Below are 8,475 nucleotides of genomic sequence, written 5' to 3'. Positions count from 1 at the left end.
TCTCTTACGGACACATGTGATGTGAATGCACCTTATATGTCTTTAATACAGTGGTTTCCGTTGCCCTCTGCATACTTCTGTCGTTTGCTGATTCTTTAATAAGTGATGTTCTCCATCCCAAGATCAGCAATGTGCCTTGAATTTTTTTCCACGCCTCTACCGTCTTTGACAAGGCCGTTCGCATAACAAGAGTGGCTCCTTATACCGGAAGTATTCGGACGCGAATCTTTCATAAAAATTTAAGCAGTGGCTGGGTTCAAACCATGACTTACAAAGTTTTGGTTTCTATTGACTTCTATAGAGATCAGACGGGTAAAACGACAGTCCTCGATTTACGAGACGACTGGAAAAGAACGTGATGGAAGTGTGCCAGTTGCTTAAACGGATAAAGCGTTTGACACAAGTAGAATGCTTCCTCTCGGGTCGAGACACGCAGACTTAACGGAGGGTCGTCGGAAAGTATGTGACTAAAGTCAGGGAGACATCAAGCCGTGTCGTGCATTCTTTACCTTTTATTCCAAGGTACGTAGCAATAATAAAACGTCTACTCCTCTTATGTCTACTAAAATTACGTCTTGACACAAACCCACTGAATTTGTCACTCCCTCTCTTTTCTCTACTTTTTCCGGGCCGTATTACACCCCTAATGTTCGTTATCTGTGTCTTTCTACTCTGTTAGGCTTATTAATTCGTTTAATTTTTTATGTTGTTTGTACTATTATCGATGTTTCGTATGAGAGCGTGCTGAAAACTAACGTTTCAGAATTTTTATGTAAAAGCTGTTCAACATTTTTAAATAAGACAAACGCCATTAACATTATACACCTTCATTCTACGTCTACGTATCTGCAGCCCTCTCCCACTAGAGGGATCCGAACTGTAGCGTGTAAAAGGGCGCTGTGTAACGGTAACTATCTCGATGCTTGAGAAACAGCGTCGTCCTGTAATCGAGTTTCGAATTCGAAGCGTTTTTTCACACGTGGAGGACCTTCCTCTTCATGATGACATTTCCAGAGCACACACGAGGGCTGCTACATCTGCAACGATACGACGCCTTGAGTACATTCTCATCGATCATTCCCAACTTACACTATCCGATTTTAATCTCTTTCCAAACTTAAAGAACATCTTAGAGGACTTAACTCTGATACTGATGAGTGCAAGCAGAAGCGAGGCTGTGGTCAACAAAATCAAACACTCGACAGAGACGGTATCAACAAACTTGTCTCTCAGTTGGGAGAAATGTGTCCGTCGTCCACGTGACTATTTTGAGAAGTAAATAGGTAGATATGGAGAATAAGATATGAACCTTAGTAATGAAACTTCCTGGCAGATTAAAACTGTGTGCCCGACCGAGACTCGAACTCGGGACCTTTGCCTTTCGCGGGCAAGTGCTCTACCAACTGAGCTACCGAGGCACGACTCACGCCCGGTACTCACAGCTTTAGTTCTGCCAGTATCCGTCTCCTACCTTCCAAACTTTACAGAAGCTCTCCTGCGAACCTTGCAGAAGTTAGGAAGGTAGGAGACGGATACTGGCAGAAGTAAAGCTGTGAGTACCGGGCGTGAGTCGTGTTTCGGTAGCTCAGTTGGTAGAGCACTTACCCGCGAAAGGCAAAGGTCCCGAGTTCGAGTGTCGGTCGGGCACACAGTTTTAATCTGCCAGGAAGTTTCATATCAGCGCACACTCCGCTGCAGAGTGAAAATCTCATTCTGGAAACATCCCCCAGGCTGTGGCTAGGCTATGTCTCCGCAATATCCTTTCTTTCAGGAGTGCTAGTTCTGCAAGGTTCGCAGGAGAGCTTCTGTAAAGTTTGGAAGGTAGGAGACGGATACTGGCAGAAGTAAAGCTGTGAGTACCGGACGTGAGTCGTGCTTCGGTAGCTCAGTTGGTAGAGCACTTGCCCGCGAAAGGCAAAGGTCCCGAGTTCGAGTCTCGGTCGGGCACACCGTTTTAATCTGCCAGGAAGTTTCATATCAGCGCACACTCCGCTGCAGAGTGAAAATCTCATTCTGGAAACCTTAATAATGTTTTCACATAAGAAATTCGGAGCATTACTTTCCATCCTCACTTCATACGTTAGTAGTAACATAACTTGGGATATACCGAGTGTTGCAGGACTAAGTACGGAACTTTTGTGGGATGTAGATTAAATACAGGCAATCATTTTAAGTATGCGAACATTGGGTAGTTGAGGTATGACCTTAGGCGACCTCAAAAACTCATTGGTCCGCCTGGTGGTGGGATAACCGGCAGTAAGTATCCGTAAGTTCGGATGTCTGGTGTCTTTTTTTCATTTTTTTTTTCATTGGTACCCGACCCCTAGCGGGAAAACTCTGTACTAGTTCCATTTGTCCTCATTCGGTTCTATGTACCTAAGTGAGCTGTCGTTTGCATACTTCACTTCCGCCTCAATGTAATTCGTAATCAAGTGTTATACCAAAGGCAAGGCAGTGTGTTATGGAACAATGGTAATCTGTTTCAAACGTAAAAATATTGTTTACCTTATATGATAATTCTTAGGATGTGGAACGTTTCACTTGAAATGAACCTGCAATCATGCACTTGGTCTTTGGTGTTGCAAGAACTGTGGAACGAGCACTGAGCTTGCATGCAGAACGTTATCCAAACAGACCAATACATTTCAGAGGACATTTTCTGGGGACCATTAGAGGAATATTTCCATACTCAAAGTCGACAACAGATTGTACGCAATCCTGGTTGCGCGGAGCGGGTACTTCAAATGTTCTCCAACAATGCTCCAGATAGCGTACGCTCCGTTGCTCAAGCTCTAACCGCTAGTTCTAAACGTATATGGAGAACTCTGTGTTATGATCACCGTCATCCCTATTAGTAGTGTAAGGCATAGGACCTTCTACCCACTGATTTTCCAGTTCGGAACAATTTTTCCTTATTGTTTTTTAACCAAACATGGAGACGGTTGCGAATGGTCCTAGCCGATACCCCAGAAGCAACAGTGTCCCTAATTTGCTGGGAAGTGGCGGTGCGGTCCCCTACGGTCTTGGCGTGCATCCGTGCGTCGCTGCGGTCCGGTCCCAGGTCGACGGGCACGTGCACCTTCCGCCGACCACTGGCGACAACATCGATGTACTGTGGAGACCTCACGCCCCACGTGTTGAGCAATTCGGCGGTACGTCCACCCGGCCTCCCGCATGCCCACTATACGCCCTCGCTCAAAGTCCGTCAACTGCACATCCGGTTCACGTCCACGCTGTCGCGGCATGCTACCAGTGTTAAAGACTGCGATGGAGCTCCGTATGCCACGGCAAACTGGCTGACACTGACGGCGGCGGTGCACAAATGCTGCGCAGCTAGCGCCATTCGACGGCCAACACCGCGGTTCCTGGTGAGTCCGCTGTGCCGTGCGTGTGATCATTGCTTGTACAGCCCTCTCGCAGTGTCCGGAGCAAGTATGGTGGGTCTGATATACCGGTGTCAATGTGTTCTTTTTTCCATTTCCAGGAGTGTATATATAAACAACTGAAAGATCTGAGAAGAAGATAGGGTGCTTCAAAAACATACGTCCGATTTCACAGTAATAGACATTCAACATTAAAGGAAATAAATATTCCGGTGAATTTTAAATTATGCGTTGAAAACAAAAGCTTCCCTCGCGGTAGTTATAAGTTATCAGTTGTGGTTAAAGCTGTTACGGTCGTTAATTGTATAAATAACTGCGAGAGAAAGCGAGAAAATTTCAATTTACAACAGCACGGAACACCACCAGAGTGGCATGTATTAATATCCCAGTCAACGAAGAACGATAAAGGTCGAATAGGGCGAAAAAGTCACGTAGTCACATATTTTTACACTCCACTGTACGGACACGAGCTCCGTGAAGTTATCTTGTCTACTCACATACGAGAACTGGACAATAAACGCTGAGAAGGTATACACTGTCTGTAAACTGTAAGACGAGCAGCGCTCGTGGTAGTGGAACTTTCCAGGAAGAACGCTACAGCTGTCGTACAGGATGACTAAGAATTAATTTGTCCTCGAGTAGCGGAGAGCATCACGCAGTGAGTTAGGTCGATTCTTCCACACGCATTACCTGCGTTGGAGTTACTAGTAACTCGTATCTACGTTTCATGCGGCGCTAACACACTTAGTGACCCAGTGGTCATGTCTGTGCACAGTGTCATCATTTATTCAAAAGACTAACTGTGGAGTGCCTAGGTCAATTTGTGAAACACACTGTTGTTGATTCTTGTGGCGTTTTGGGGTATTCAGATTTGGGAATCACCTGCTCGACCTTTTGTTTGCAGGTCTATGAAGTAGGTAACTGCGTGTACACAACCCGGCTTCGTGCATTCCCTCGCTCTTCATTCCCACACACCTGCCCCTTCTTTCCTGTTACCTCCACGGAACCCAAGTTATATGTTAATAGGCTCCGCTGCGCTGGAATGTGGCACATATATTTAATAATTGTTTTTAACCAGTTCATTTTAAGATATACACCAATTTTATACCGTTAGAGCAAAATGTTTATAATCTTAGATTTCCCCATTCACTGAACGCGGAAACTATTAATCCTACAAAATAGTGAATAGGATGTCTTTTGTAGGAAATTTAATGCAGTTTAATTTTCACTGGAAAATATTTTGGCTAGAAGCCGCGGGTTTCGAGTTATTCGATGAAATACAAAAAAAGGGCCCTTAAAACCCACACGACCCCAGTTCTCAACCGCGCCAGTCAGGATTTTTAGTATGTTCTTCAGAGAACTCCCTACTAGTACTTTGCAAAAATGTACAACTGCAATATTTTTCCCCAAATTTTTCTTTGTTGACTGGAGTATAACATAGAGCTGTCTGGAAGAAGGATAGGCCGTAAAGGACGTCTAGGTCTCATATCGAGTCGCAGGGCTGCACGGTCACAGTACCTCAGGATATGTGAGGGCTTGTGAAAGACTACGTCTTCGTGCCTCCCCTTCGGTCAGCTTTGAGTCAACTGCCAACTGCGACGACGGTTCAATCCCACGTCCGGCCATCCTGATTTAGGTTTTCCGTGATTTCCCTACATCGCTTCAGGCAAATGTCGGAATGGTTCCTCTGAAAGTGCACAGCCGACTTCCTTCCCCGTCCGTCCATAATCCGTTGAGACCGGCGACTTCGCTGGCTGGCGTCCTCCCCCAAACAATCCAATCCAACTGCGACGTAGCACAGCAGCATCTACCCCAGCCATGACAGAAGTAGTATGAGACCATTTTAACGACCTTCCGGATGATCGTCGTTGGTCCAGTGGACACCTCGTACAACCTTTGAAAGGTAAATGAAAACTCGTGTACCCCCAGGCTGTATGCTCATGCATTTAAAATCAAATGGTTCTCGCTGACATTTTACAGTCCAATACGCAACATAAAATTTTATTCGACTTTCTGTCTTCATTTATCTAGAAGATATGTCGAGTCGATGAAAGTAAAATAGCGAGAAGACACTACATAAACTGAGTCAGTACTTTGGAATCGTAACTAAACAACCATTTTATAAACGTCCACATTTGGAAAAAGGTCTGCTTCTCTGAGCAGTTTTCAAGTAACTGTAGCTCGACTTTCTTTTCCACTTCCTGTTTATGAAGCATAAAAAGCATGTGGTGGTATTCCCTCGGTCATTTCAAGCAAGTGAAGCATAAAATCTTCCATATAATGGTAATAACTCTACAGGATAATGGCTAAGAGAGGGTTATGGATAAAACAGTCGTAAAACAAGCGGATCCCTATTTCTTCATGCTCCTCCGCGCCAAAAGGGCCTTATAATCTCCAGGTTACGTGGCACCAGCTGCAGCTGCCGCGCTCCCACACAGCTATGGAAAAGTCGTTATATTTACTCCTGCGCTCAACCTTCTGCCTGTCTCCAGCCCCTGCTACCCGCAGCGGCGCCGCCTCTGAAATTCAAAATACAATTTAACTTCCACAAAGAAAGGCTGTGAACTCATATTTTATTGGCACTGCAGGCGTAGAAGTTTGGTCGTCTCCTGCGCCTTCCCACGTCACGGAGTTCTCGCTATTCCGCCCCAGCCCACAGTATTTCCCTCCCCCAATCCCCAACCCCCACACCAACAACACCGTCTTGCCTGCCGCGGAGGGAACAGCCCTCGGGTGAGAAGTCGACTCGATTTGATTCGAATATTATTTCTGAGCCTGAAGAAGTGGCAGTTTCAACTTTCCTGATGGGTTTGTCAGATGAGACGGCTGTAATTACCATTCCAGCGGCAGTGACTTGCTGAATCTGTTGTCGGCCGGCAGCAGAGGGAAAGCGTGGAACGGAAAAGGGAGAGCGCTTGCAAGGCGTTCGTACTGAAATAGTGCCCTCTATCAGATGAAGCACGACTCGCTATTTTGCACGCTTCGATGAATGGGACAATTTCTCAAGTTCAGCAGCAAGCTAACTTCTGAGTTGACATTAAGCACCTTCTACTGTACTAGGGTCTTTATTATTACAACTTGTTGTCTCCGTCTCAGTTGCACGGGCATTTTGGGTTATTGGTAGCTGTTGTCTTATGTGTCCGTTGACCATCGAACCATTATCTTAGGCTACGTCGGAAATACTCCTCACAGCAAGCACTTGTGGTTGTGATTAATGCCGGCACATGTCTCCATTGTTTATTATTATTTCCCTCATAGACGAGGATTAACCAATGCCATTGGCATTTGTGAAACACAAGACTTAAAAAAGTACTAAACAGATATCAATCTTTAAAAAACAATAACAATACATTACTTGCAAGTGTTAGAATGAAGTAAACGGGGCGACATTAAGTGTGACTGAGACAACTGTTGACAAAATGTGGAAATGACCGACCAGAAGCAATATTCGATAGTGCTAGCATCATCGTCTTGAGACATACGAGTACGACTGTACTGGTATTTAAGGTAATTCCCATTTATTGTTCTCTCTCTGTTCCACATGTGGTTCTGTGGTAAGCCGGCCGGCGTGGACGAGCGGTTCTAGGCGCTTCAGTCTGGAACTGCGCGATCGCTACGGTCACAGGTTCTAATCCTGCCTCGGGCATGGATGTGTCTGATGTCCTTAGTTTGGTTAGGTTTATGTAGTTCTAAGTTCTAGGGGACTGATTACCTCAGATGTTAAGTCCCATAGTGCTCAGAGCCCTTTGAGCCATTTTGGTTCTGCGGTAAACAAGACGGGATGCTGTCGCAACTACTTAGATCCAACGATGATCCTGAGTGTGATCGACACATGTTACGAGGGTAATCCCAAAAATAAGGTCTCCTAGTTTTTATGAGTACATAGACCTGTTTATTTCTACAATGGTTAACAGCAGTTTACAGCTTGAAAATTTAGTTATTTTTTTACATAGTCACCGTTTATGTCGATGCGTTTTTGTAGACGCAGTGGCAGTTTTTGTATGCCAATGTCATACCAGCTCGCCGACATGCTGTTCAGAAAGTTATGAGCCTCTCCTTTCACCTCTTCGTCGGACCTAAATCGCTTTCCGGCCAAATGTTCTTTTAACTTAGGGAACAGATGATAGTCACTGAGCTTCAAGTCAGCACTATAGTCTGAGTGCGTGATTATGTTCCACTGAAACTGTTGCAGGAGAGCAATGGTTTACCGGGCGATGTGTGGGCGAGCGTTGTCATGGAGAATGTGTACGTCCTTGCTCAACATTCCTCCTCTCGGGTTCTGAACTGCCAGTTAGATTTTTTTCAGAGTCTCACCGTACCTGTCAGCGCAAATTGTGGTCCCAGAGGGCATAAAGTCGACCAACAATACCCCTTTCCGATCCCAAAAATCGGTTGCCATGACTTTACCGGCAGACTGTGTTTGTCTGAATTTCTGCGGCTTTGGCGAAGAAGGATGCCGCCACTTGCATGATTGTTGCTTGGTCTCAGGTGTAAAGTGGTATGCCCAAGTTTCGTCACCCGTGACAACTGAGGCCAGAAAGTTGTCCTGTTCGGCTGCAAGGAGATTAAGAAATGCGTGGGAAGCTCCGTTAGCTTGTCTCCGTCCCGCAGTTCAGGTGTTAAGGAGATGTTCCCCTGGAAGACGACGAATTTGCACCCACCCCCCCCCCCCCCCCCCCCCATGGGCACGATGAAGAAGGTATCGGGATTCATCAGATCACATGTATGGATCACCGGCTGGAGAGGCCCATCCTTAGGAGTGTTCACACATATTTATTCCCAGCCCAGAATTAAAGTCTGATGTTAGTTCCGCCACATTTATCCGACTGTACGTTTACCAGTCTGCCCAGACTAAGACATCAGACATCTGTAATGAAGGGTGACTGCCCAGCCCCACGACGTAGGGACGTAGTTTCACCTTGGTTTCATCACGCACTCCTCTAACACCTGACAAGTCACACAGTTTCCGAAATTCCCGTGTCGAGCCCCCACGTCATCACAATCTGACCTCGGTCGACCCAAATAGAGCACCTGCTTCAATCGACACATGGATAGCTCTCTCACTGATGCTAAATCCACCACGTGTATTTAT

At 45.8% G+C, this 8,475-nt stretch overlaps 1 non-coding gene across 1 annotated transcript; it reads right to left on the bottom strand.

Moving 5' to 3' along the window:
* Positions 1-1,343: 1,343 nt before the first annotated feature.
* On the bottom strand, positions 1,344-1,418 carry Trnas-cga (transfer RNA serine (anticodon CGA)). Its single transcript has one exon. It is a non-coding gene; the product is annotated as a tRNA-Ser (tRNA).
* Positions 1,419-8,475: the final 7,057 nt, after the last annotated feature.

The sequence above is a fragment of the Schistocerca gregaria genome, chromosome 2 (assembly GCF_023897955.1).
Source record: "Schistocerca gregaria isolate iqSchGreg1 chromosome 2, iqSchGreg1.2, whole genome shotgun sequence".
Classification (NCBI taxonomy): Eukaryota; Metazoa; Arthropoda; class Insecta; order Orthoptera; family Acrididae; genus Schistocerca; species Schistocerca gregaria.
This window is presented reverse-complemented; position numbering and strand designations above follow the sequence as displayed.